Source organism: Triturus cristatus, chromosome 8 (assembly GCF_964204655.1).
Source record: "Triturus cristatus chromosome 8, aTriCri1.1, whole genome shotgun sequence".
Taxonomy (NCBI): domain Eukaryota; kingdom Metazoa; phylum Chordata; class Amphibia; order Caudata; family Salamandridae; genus Triturus; species Triturus cristatus.
The window spans coordinates 1,582,379,173-1,582,391,903 of NC_140591.1; the positions used below are offsets into that span (position 1 = coordinate 1,582,379,173).

The 12,731-nt window shown below is 41.2% G+C and overlaps 1 protein-coding gene across 3 annotated transcripts in view; it reads left to right on the forward strand.

The window, feature by feature from the left end:
* The first annotated feature begins 992 nt into the window (after window positions 1–992).
* The window catches only part of LOC146806240 (uncharacterized), a 231,090-nt gene continuing 219,351 nt past the window's right edge, over window positions 993–12,731 (forward strand). For 2 of the 3 annotated variants that reach the window (XM_085623481.1, XM_085623483.1), the window contains exon 1: window positions 993–1,129. The gene's annotated coding sequence lies outside the window, so the exon portion shown is untranslated. Of the gene's footprint in view, window positions 1,130–1,470; window positions 1,591–12,731 lie in introns of those variants that run through there. The other variant, XM_085623482.1, reaches the window with a different exon arrangement.

Here is a 12,731-nt window from a genome sequence, read left to right on the forward strand (position 1 = left end):
GGTGAGGAGAACCCGCATGGGGAGAGCAGTGGTAAGGCCGTTGAAGTACAAAGACTTTGAGATGGGAGAAGGGAACACGGCGAACAGCAAGTAACCCATAGACATTCGCTTATTTGTAAATTGTTGTAACTGTAAAGGGAGGAGATATCTAGTGTAGCGTTCTAGTCTTCGCGTGTGCGCGATGACGTAGGACGCGGCGGCCATCTTAGAAGATCGGCAGTTAGCGCGGGGTTAGCGCGGAGCGGATCAGACGTCTCCCGGCGCTCTCCCATAATTATAGTAATTAATATAATAAATACCTTATATTAAGCAACGATGGTGTACCTGAGTCATTACCACCTGGTGGGGCAATAACCACATTACAGATACAGGTGTAGTGCGAAGTGGCACACCGGAACCATACACGCCGGGCCCCCGATGACATCAAAGGCTGGCTAATAGGCACTGAGCAACGCTAAAAAGGTCCCAAAGGCGAGACCTATTGGCTATGCCAATGCTTGTTTTAAGTAGTCCACAAACATAAAATGCTATGGGCCGATACCAGCACTAATGGACAACCCAGTCTGCCAATGACTAAAGCCAACAGAACCAGAGTAGCCAATGGCTGAAACAGGCTGCCAAATAGCCCCTTACTCTATTTAGTGTTGAGATGAGCTCTCTGAAATACCTAAAGGTGCCTGTAGGAGAGACCTAAAAAGTTGCCCATGGACAACTATGTATCCCTCTGGAACTCTGGAATTATTTTTTTTTGGGGGGGGCGGTGTTTACAAAACAGCTAACTTTTTAGGTGAGACATCTGTTTTTAATCTAGGGAGATTCAATGTGAACGTAGGGTTCACGTTGTATTTTTCAAGATAGAGAGGTTACACATTGAGCCTGTCTTTACCAGCAGCCGCAGTCTGGAGCTGTCGCTCAGGCTTCCAAACCACCCGGCATGCTGGGAGCTGTGGGCGTGCGTGGGACGCCGGGAGCTGTAGTCCCGACGGCCGCACGCAGTGACCTCACAGGAAGTGAAGCGCTGTGCAGGAAGCCGGGGGAGGGAGGGCATCTCTGAGAAGCCTGCTTGCTGCCTCTCAGTGGGAGCCGGGCAGGGGCCGCCTCGGGGCAGACAGCGGTCCTGCAGCATAGGGTGAGTGAGCTGGGCTCCCTGGCTGGCAGTGTGTGAGGTATGGATGACCAGGGGTGGGTTGGGCCTCTGCTGCCCCTCCCGGCAAGGACTGCCCCCTCCTCCAAGGCTCAGGAATCCTTTGTGAAACCGAGGGATGCTCTGTTTGTGTTTACGAGAGCTAGCGTGACCTCCACACCGTTATATGAAATGCACCCTCCCGGCTTAGTCCGCAGTGGCGTAGTGCTCCTGCTTTCTTGATTAATTCAGAGGTGTGATGAATGACAGCATCTGTCAGTGGCACATCCTGCCCTTCCTCCTTCAGCCAGCAGCGCATCCCTGGTGATGGCTGAGCATTGCATGACCTGGGGCATAGCATTAGCAACATTTAGAGTGTGGCTATAGTTATGCCTGCACCTCAGCCCCCAGAAGAAAGGTGACCGGAACAGCTCTTATTATCTTGAAATGTTGGCTGACTCCCAGAGGTGGGTGTTGCCTTCAAACATGTGTTTTAACTAGCAATCAGCATGTAAAGTTTTAAAGCACTGACGGCAATTGTATTCTTTGAAGTACAGATAAAAACGTGAAACAGAACGGTGTCGTAGAAGGGACAAATACACATAATCATAACACATGAATTTGTGAAAATGTGCATTGGGTTTGTTGGGAGGTCTCGATTTTGGGTCCATTCTCATAGTTCGAAGTATACTGTAGAAAGGAGAGGTGATCCCTTGTGATTGAAAGCATGTAGTGTGTAGTTGCCAAAGAGTCAAATGTCATTTGACATCTTCAGCCAGCGCAGGCGTTTCAGCAAATGGAGCTATGCGTGTAGAAAAATGTTATACCGATGTGTTTTCGGTGAAATCAAAGTCCCAAAGGCAAAGTGTGGTTGGCTTTAGTGAGAGGGCTGCTTGTGTTGTCTGTTGAAGCGCATTACTTTTGTGGTAAATGAGTAGCCTGGGGCTGATGCTTGGCACTCCCTTGGTGTGCCCTCCTTGCATGCACCCCGTCCTTCTCCACACAAACGTCACGGCGAGGCAAATCAAGGAGATCATAAGAAATGGGCGTTTTTTATTTGGGATTGCCTGGTTTTAAGAGGTTGTCCCAAAATGTCACAGTAAGGGTCAGAGAAGTAAAAAAGAAGCCAGCAAACGGATAACATGAGATAATTAAACATGAATTATATAATATGAATGGAAGCTGTTTACTTGATGCACAATAGAAATACAGTTGTCACTTGTATCTTAAAAAGCCAGTGGATCTCATTCCATGTGCCTCAGATAGAGGGAATGCTTAGCGTGGTTGAGTTTTGAACTAGTGGTTTCTCACAGATATCTCTCTATGAAGCACATTAACTTGCAGAACTATTTGACTGTGATTTAAAAAATCGATTTTCACGTCTCACACTATTCTTTGGAATATGTGTACACGTTCCTTGTGCTATCTTGTCTCTTCTTAATGATTTTATTGGCCTCAGCAAATTAATTCAAGAGAAGTCTCTGGAGATTAATCTGAGTAATATCTGGAATACCTGAAAACCACCTTGAATGTTTTTCATTGAAATCAGAGTATTAATTTAGAATTAATCCCATATTAATTTCTTCTTTTTCTTTCAATGTGTCTTAAATTAATGCTTTAAGGAGACAGACCACCCTCTTGTTTAAATATTAATGGCGACACCAATACCCCCCTCCTCTTAACATATTTACCCCCGTGTTAACTTCTTCTTTTTTAACTTTCCCCTTTGCCCCTGATACTTTACCTGTTCTGTCCTGATTTGTTTTCTCGGTGCGAAGTTTAATTTCTAATTTAATCACATAACCATCTTAACTTGTAAGTTTAAATGCATATAGAAAGTCATGTTGTCAAATGTAGGTTGGGGCTTTTCAGAATTTTTATAAAACACATCAATGCATGTATTAAACTTATTTGTAATTAGATGTATGTAATTCTCTACTTGCACAGAAAACTTGTTTTTATTTTCAGTTCGTAGTTTTGTATTGTCTTAAGACAAGGAGTCTGAGTTAATGGCATATTATTGATCATGTATGTGTAGATTCGTGTGTGAACTTCTTAACCCGTGAATGTTTTTCAGTAATCTGGCTCTGAACTCAACAAATAATTTTTGTATGAATTCAGATAGATGAATTGTAGAGTACCATGCAGCTATAGCAATGGTTATGATGGTCTATAATGTGATGATTCACAAACTCTCAGTGGAAGGGGGGTCAAAAACATTGTTTCATGTTTGACCGAGAGCCACATTATCGACCATCCAAAATGCCCCTCTAACAAAAAGAGTGTACAGCACTCTGTACTAAAGGTAGCAGGATTCCCAATAAATAACTGGCAGTTCTTAAACATTAACAGTGGATGTTTTAACAGATTTATGAACTTTTCAACACTTGAATAAAGTTGACAAAATAATGCAGTGGTTTACATGCGTGAAAATCGTCTAATACAAAGTTTTGTGTTGCTCCCCCCTGCTTTTTAATGTATCAATCACGAATCTGCAGTGAGAGCAAGACATTTATTTTTTATTTTTAGTTTAGCCTAACAACTGTATTGTATATGATTTTCTGCCTTACCTCATTAAGTATTGTTTGTTCGCTTCCTTGTACAATCTTAGTAGCTGATTATGCTACCCTCTCTTACCCCTTCTTCATTGTCTCCTTTTACTTTGTTCCTCCCTTCCATTATTGTGAAGCCCTCTGATACCCCTTGGGGTCTTGTTCGCGCTATACAAAACCTTTTAAATAAATACATTTCACTGTGACATCACCTCATTTAAGAGGTAATGATTTATTCTGTGCTGAGGATGTGAGTTTGACTAAACATGGATTGCTCCCCAGAGGCTGTTGACAAAGTTTGCACAGTACAGCTAGTATACTTTTGAAGATATTTAGTCAGACAAACCAATTGTTAATATGTTAATTCATTGGTCAGCCCATCTGTTGTGGATATATTTTCCAAAATAGAGGAACAAATGCAAAAGAGAGGGTAAGGGCTGTGGAAATCCACTGGGGAATGTGGAGACAGCTAGTCAAACCAATACTGCAAGTCTTTTGGGCTAGCATAACCAGCTATATTGCATGCCCCACAAAAAGTGGCATTTGTAAGGTAGCAAAGAAATTTGACTTGTTTCATATGAAGTACTTATAGAATTCAGAATCTGAAAGAGCGTTCCCCATATTATATCTTGCTTGAATTTACATGAAGCAAAAGTAACCATGCCTCCACTCCCTGGTAGAGGGATGGCCTCTGCTCATTATTTGACCCTTGTTATAAACCCACCAGACACCTTTCCAAACTTAGAGAGGTGCGAGAAAATGATGTTGGCTCCCTGGAAGATGAAAAATGGATATCTGTACTTATGGTCCCCAGAGAGTTACACAAATGTATTCCAACGTATCCAGATTAAGTATCTCCACTCAGTTTCTTTGATGCCATCTAGACATTGGCAAATGCCCCGGGGACCGGGACTGAATGCTTTCAATGTCAAGTATTGCCTGGTGGCTTCCTCCATACTGTGTGGTCCTGTCCGGTCCTCAGGCCCGTTTGGAATGGCATAGCTCACATGCTTCAGCAGGTACTCAGACTACCATTCAACCTGAACCCTAAGATTGCCCAGATAAATGTACTCGCTGACTAGGGATTTACGAGAAATGAGAATCACTGACAAGACTTGATCTCGCACTTGGAAAACAGGGTATTGCACAGGATTGGAGCAGCCCTTAAGTCCCCAGCATGACTCACTGGGAAAACATTATGGACAGAAGTTGAATATTGGAAATCCTCGTATGAGTCCAGTGGGGTGCCCCAATAAACATAAAAAGATATGGAGGAGCTGGTAGGAATATCGGGACCTTGAAAGAGACCACTGAGGTGTCTTCCTGTGCCAAAATAGGAGGGTAGTGGGTGAAGCGAAGGTGCTTCGCAGTGGAATAATATTATATGCATTCTGTGTTTCTTTACTGCGATTATGGACAGTCAAGTGTTTTAAGTAAATGCCATATCTGTTTGCGACTTCTAATGCCAACAGTTTATTTGTTCAATAAGTTTGTTGGCTGTAAGGCAAAAAACGTAAACCCAATAAAAAATGTGTTTTAAAAAAAAAGGTATGAACTGAGCCTCTAGACAGCTCTCTAAGATTTTGGCAGGAAGGATAGTTAGAAATCGGATGAAAAATAGTCAGATTTCAGCATGTGCTCATGATAAAGGCTGACCAGATTTTGAGAAGCAAAAACCAGGACAGGTCAAACATAAAAGTAGGACTGGCAGGACCTCCTCCCTTTGCCCTCTTCCCCACTGTCTTCCCTCTGCTGTGAGCATGCAGTGAACCTCCTCTTGTGCTGCCTGAAAGAAACCGATAATAAATTAAATCACTTTAAAGGCATATCTTGAAAAGAAAGTATAGTTTCATTTCAACTTTGCAAAGTGAATGAATGAATCAACTAATTGATTTGATAACGTGCTCAAATCACCCCAACCGTGGTATCTCTTCCCACAGTCATCATTAAAAGGCTAAAACCAAATCTTAAACAGTATAGTTTTTAAGTGCTTTCCTAAACTTGCTGTATTCAGGACAAGATCTAACAGAAAATGGCGATTTGTTCCAGAGGGTGGGGTTCAAATAGGAGGAAGGTCTTACACCACATCTAGATTGTTGAATACCATGGACTGACTCACTGGAACGCAAATTCCTAGTGGGGTGATATCGTTTAAGCCTCTGACAGAGGTACTTGGGACTCTTGCCCTGCTGAGCCTTGTAGGCTAAGGAGCACTTTTTGAATATTATCCTATTTTTTTACTGGCAGCCAATGTAGAGATTTTAAAAGGGGACCAGAGGTTGTTCTAGGCAGTCGATTACAAATCAACGTGCCACCGTGTTTTGCACGACCTGCAATAATGACTCCTTGGCAGAAGTCAGTAGAGCTTTGCCGTAATCCAGCCGGTTTACATCAAGAGCATGTTCCAAGGTCTTCCTGGCAGATAGAGGAAGAATTGGTAATTGCCTTCTTTAGTAAGTGTAACATGTGAAAGCAGGTACCCGCTGTAGATAGGACTTGTTCTTTCATGTTAAGTTCCTGATCTATCTTGACTTCTAGGTTTTTTACTACCTTGCTTGGGATGGCGGCCTTGCTTAACTCCGGCGGCCACCACTCTGGAGTCCACAGGGTTTGGTCTTTCTCAAACCGAATAATCTGTTTACCCTGGGTTCAGCTGGAGGAAGTTACCTGACATCCACTCTGCAATCACCTTCACACCAGCCAAGAAGCGATCCTTCCCTTTGTCAAAATGTTCATCAAAGGACATGACCAGCTGAGTATTGTCCGCATGAGACAGGATTTTGAAACCCATATGCTCTTATAACTTTAGCGAGAGGGGCCACATAAATATTAAATAAAATAGGGCTCAGGCATGACCTTTGTGCGACCCCTTTATCGACCCACCTGGTGTTGGCTTTCAAGCCTCCCAGCGTGACACACCACATTCTGTTTTTCTGGAAGTCCTGGAACCAGCCCAGGGTAGCCCTATCATGAATTGACCTTTGTACAAAAACCAGGACTTGTATTGAAAATTAGGAAATGTGTCTCAGGACGCTAGCCATTCCTCTGAAAACCAGGACCGTCCGGGGAAATCCGGGACAGCTGGTCAACCTGTCATGATATGAGGGGAGACCTGATACTTTTTCAGACAGCCAGGGACTTAGCTTTGTGATGTAGATGTGTTAGTCAGGATCGTTCAGTGGATTTAGAGGAAGGGCTAATTTGTTTCAGAAGTGAATGGGGTATTGCTTCTAAAAAATGAGGATGGTGTGGTTTTGGCAACGGGGTTGAGCATTTCTCAATGTGGGATTTTTCTGACGGAGAACCTGATATTCATAGATTACTGGATGGTGTTGCTGCAATCGCAGACTATTGGGGAGAGTTGAACTTTCATTTTTTTCTGTAATGTAGATTTGGTACTTTTTCCTCACTATTTGTAGCAGCATTTATTGCAGTTTATATGCTAGTTCAAGTTCTAGAATGATAAACGTGGATTTGGCTTTGAAAACATGTTTATATTTCCTTCTCTTACGCCTCTGTTTTGTGAGGTTCTCTGAGTGAGAGTGCACTTGGAGCCAAAATCCCACCTCTGAGAAGTTGTCTTTTTTCAATCAAACCTTTTGAGTAACATTGTGCCATTTTTAAGTTTTTTATTCTTTAGAACTTCTTCGGCCTACTTTGTCTATCACTTCTGTCATGGTCTCGCTGTATTGGGTTGTATGCCCATTGACGACTTGTGCCTTGGCCAGATCGGTTGAACTGTAAGCATGAAGCTACTTTATTTGCTAGGATGGCAGAATCCATGCTTCAAATGTCTCTGATCCATTGTTTGGGCCTTTTACAGTGCTCTCAATAGTGGCAGCTTTGGAGAGAAGAGATAAGGTCACAGGAAAGACCAATCTACTGTGATAGATGCCTCGATCTTGCGTGTCCCTTCCATTAAAATGAGGAGGTCTAGAATGGAACCTTTGAATGGATGACAGTTGAATGCCACTGAAGGAAGTTTTTATTGTGTAAAACAGAGGACAGATGCTATAAAAAATTCAAATCAAGTACATGTAAAAGAAATGGATGCATCTAGCATTAATATCTGATAGTACACTCTGTAAGTTGAATATAGACCAACAGGAATCGGATCTGGATTATGCATTGTTCCATTCAGTGTTTCATCTCCTCTTGCATCTTTATGCCACCACGGAGTGCCCATAGGTTCTCTCTGAGATCAGGAAGGGACTGAGACACCCTTTACATTCTTCCGCTCTTTCTTTCCACTCTCTGTGGACCTTGTTCAAAATAAACCACACCTAAAAATTAAGAGTTTCATGGACTTGAGAGGCATAAAATTGGTGTGACAAGAGGATGTAAATCTGGACTTTTACTCAAGGTCTCTCACGGTGGACAAAAGGAAAAGTAGTCTGCCTTCTATTTTCTTCTCTTACACAACACGTTAGGCATGCTAAACATGCTTTTTTCTCTAGCATTTCATACAGTTAATGTCCATTCCCTACTGATTTACAGGATAGGTAAGGAAGGTCAAGTCCTGGAATAGTTTTCATCCTTTATCACATCACGATCACAATTTGTAACAAACCGTGGTAATATCAGCAGGTCTGGTTTATCAATGAAAGTGCCCCTTAAGTCAAAATTATACAATGAAACCTAACAGCGGGTGGCTATCTTTCATTGATGATGTACATAGTGTATAATTGTTTTACATAGTTCCAACATGGCTTCCACATTTAGAATTAGCATGTTTTCCACCTTGGAGCAAGCACTAAAAACAATAATCCCTAGACATAATACTATCTCATGATTGCCACCCAGTAAACATTGCGGTGGATGGCTATCTTCGAATGCCAAAGTGCATAGTTTATTACTGTTGTAGTGATCCATGTTGCCCAAAATAATGCTTCTGAACATGTTTGCCATCTTGAGACATTAAAACAATGACACATTATGAATAGTACCATTCCAAGATGGCTGCCAAATGTAGAAATAGTGGCAGCACATGCTGCTGCGCTCTGTAGATAAAATGAGTAGCATGTTAGTGTCCCAGTTGAACTGTCTGGGGGAGTTCAAGGACACTCAAATAGCAGAAGGGAAGAAATTAAAGGTGACCTTTAAAAGGGAAAAAAAAATCAAATCAAACAACTGGTCACCATCCCAGTAATGCTGTTACTTACAGGGCAGTAGAGCCAAAAGCAGAAATGTATTGCCCCATTTCCCCATGCAGTATGACTCCATGAGGAGAAGCAGAATGTGAGTGGCACTTTACTAGAAAGGAGATGCCTGACCCCAAGACCCTCAATGTATGTAGTGTTTTCTTCTGTTACAAGGGCATAGCAGACAACTACGTCTGCCAAGCTCTCCAAAAAGGGTCTAGCGGGGATTATCACAGTGCACATTTCCTACCCCCGGTGTTTGTCAAAGGACGCTACCAACTTCAATAATCTGTGATTCTGCAAAACACTATGACAGTCTATGGGCATTAACACAGTGTAATATCACAGGCCTGGAAAAATCATAACGTTTTTACTAGACCTTCAGGTTTAGTGACTTAAATAATCTACTCAACCAAATTATAATGCTCTTAACCCATTAACTTGTTTCAAATGATGTGATTCTGACCAAATATTTTAATTCACTTAGCTTCCATTTTCTTCTTTATCACATATGAGAGCACCTTCAAAAGTGCAAGTTCAGCATGTTTGCTGTACAAAAACACGGTTGATTTTTTTGGACTAAACTTTGTCTCCAGATATAATACAAATGTAGCCACATATAAGATACACATGACCGCTGACTTGCCTCTTAGTTCATTAACAGCATTGTCATCAGGACTTGGGCAGGAATGTTTCTCAAATTATGTTTAAAAACTATCACTTTTAATAAATACAAACCTAAAGCATGAAGTGGTAGCACACTCATTTACAATCAGTAGATGTTCCATTGAAATGGCCACAAAATTTCCCACTGACATGCCATTTTACTGTTAAAACTCTATAGTGTACAAACAGTCGAGTTTCTGCAAATATTTGTCATTTGCACATTACCAAGTAAAGTGTTCTTATTTGTTTTGCTCCTATTTCATTCTTTGTTTGCCTCACATTTCTAAATTACAAACAACACATTTGATTGTAATTTTTATTATTCATTGACAAGTGGTTTAAAGTTGTGTGTAAGGTAAAAAAAACTAACATCTTACAGCCTTTTGTTTTACGATTGTCAGATAGATCCCTTGACAATAGCCTCTAACTGTAATAAGAGAAAGAAAAGTGAACACCATTTTCCAGCAGAAATTAGTAAAAAGACAAAGTGACATTTGACCTCTGTCCTTGAACAGATAGGAAATGTGTCAAGATAAAAACAAGATTTAAAGGCGTTTTAATTGCTCTTTCACTTTCTGAATGAACAGAACACCTGTTACTTTCCAGTTTAAGTTCACGCCAAAATGGACAAGTAGGTCCTATAAATAGATTGATGTGTTAAAATCTGACTCACCATAGTGGTGGGCGAGCAGATTTTTTTAAGGCCTGTATCAATTGACCATTAAAGGCCTGTTGGCTTGAGTTTCACAATAAATGAGTCGGTCTACTGTCTTTGTTATAATTTTGCATACTAAACAGATCAGATCTATGGCACTGACGTAAAGTTTCCTAATGAAACAATCAGGCTTATACACATGGCTCATCACCATGACCAACTTAGGCAAGGCCTACTATATTGAGCATAATCTTTTCTCTGATGGAACCATCAAGCATAAGGTTATCAGAAATGTGTATCAAACTAGAATTGCCAAAACAGTGTGACCCCCACACCCTGCCCAACCCCATGAAAAGGGCCTAAAAAGGATTTTCAACATGCAAATCTTCGAAAGGTCATCAAAACCAGACCCCTTCCCTAGTATAGCAATCTATGTGAGTCCATGTAAAGCTATACCTGCCTATGCCCTTTAACACAGATTAATGGCAGTTCACTCTTAATGGCTTGGATACATACCTTTCAGGATAAATAAGACAGGCGCACTCCTTTTGTAGTAGACATTGATAATAAACAGACGAGACCTATGTTACCTGACCTAATGTTTCCCAATAATCCACTCAGGCCTATAGCAGTTATCATTGACAAACAATCTGCTTCCCTTCCTAAAATGGCATAATGTGGATTCAAGCCTGCAGCCTTTTTCATTGGCTAGTCTTTCTAATAAAGGGTTATTGAAATTGAACATAAGATTTCCCAAAAGTTAGCCAACAGGAATAGTCTCATAACATTTCAAACATTTGCAGAAATATTACAGATAACAAAAAATATACATCCCTTTTTCGAGGGCTGAACAGTGATTGTCACAATGTAAATCTTATACCCCAGGCTTTGTTATAGGGGCTAATCAAAGCCAAATCCTTGACTGCTACACTTACCTGTGATATTCAATGTGACAACATACATATCTACAGGTTTTAACATGGTGTAATAGCTAGCAATCTATTCTTAAAATGCCCCATGGCTTTAACATATACGTTTTACAATAAATATGGGAAACTTTATGCTATAGTGAAGATATCAGCCCTCTAGCTTCTGACACGACTTTTTCAGATAAACAAGTCAGGCCTTTAGCCTTTACCATTAGCTTGTCAACATAAAAGGCACAGGCTTGTGGTATTGAGAACAAGCGTTGCCACCAAGCAGCCATTAGTATAGTCATACAGTTACAAAAATCTACACAATTACAGTTGGCAAACAAATCTACTTCTAAAATGTAATAACATAGGTTCTCAGAGAGCACATTTCCCTTAGATTTCATCACAGGGGTAACCAATAATCTGCTCAGTCCTGCTGCACTGAACGTGGGCTTTTCCATAGGGACAAAGTGCAAAACGAGTACTGTTTTCCAACTGAAGCACACAACGTCTGTCAATCAAAGTTTGTACTCGAGGAAATCAACATTTGGATGGAACCAGTGCTTCTTTTTCAGCTGACATAAAATTAAGTGTAGATCGTCCTGCCCTGGGTTGGTCAGGGGTAACCAACACCAAAACTCTTTCCTACTATGGTAAGCTCTGAGATTCCCTGGTACAAAAAACCTGCCTACAAGTTTTGACATAGTTCAATGACAATCCATCCTTAATGGCATACTGTCTTCAACATATGCTTTTCACAGTAAATAAGTCTAGCCTAATGCCTTTGTTTTAACCTCTCACAATAAACAGATCAGGCTTATAGCCTTAACCAGTGGATCATCACCATAACCAACCCAGTCCTGCTTTGTTGACCATATGTTTTCCCACAAGGCAAAAAGTGCAACACAAGCATGTTTTCATGGGAAGCAAGCAGCTTCTGCGCAATCAATATCTGAATAGGAGGAAACCGAAAGTTAGGAAGAACCAAAGCCATCTCTCAGTAGTGCGTCTTAAAGGTCTTTTTCCGTAGATCAGATACGTTTGGTGACGGCTGCTCTGTCAAAACAGATCTAAACATGGACTGCAGTTTTACCTCCTGTGCCTCTAAATTACTGCATACTGCAAGGATCAGTGATATTGCTGCTTTTACACAGCCTGTCATGGAACCACTACTTCTGCAAGAAGAGGTAAACATTCACCAGTATGACGATGATAAAACAACTGAGTTTCTCATTCATCTGACATATCTCCGACCTTCGTGGATATGCTAACAAAATGGCCGATAGTGTTGTAGCTAAAACTGAACCCCATAAAACAACTTGTAAGCTAAGGAACCCCACCACCCACCCAGTCCAAAAATGTCTTTAAAAACTCTGACGTTTGCTTCTTACACACATTGTTTCTATCTGCTGTCTCTTGCCTTCGTCATTGACAAAAAAATAAACCTTAATACCACACACCTCCAAACTCGCAAAACTCCTTTCTGCTTCACCTTTCCAGAAAACTCAACCATCCATTCCACTCTCTAACTTCAGAACTAATGTGCAATCAATGGTTATAGCAGATCCATATGGTAGCAGTGTACTGCTAACTGGACTCCTGTCAGAGCTATTTTCAGTTTTCAGTGCTGCAGCATTATTTCTAAAGGTGCCAAAACATGAGACCACATCACTCTGTGTA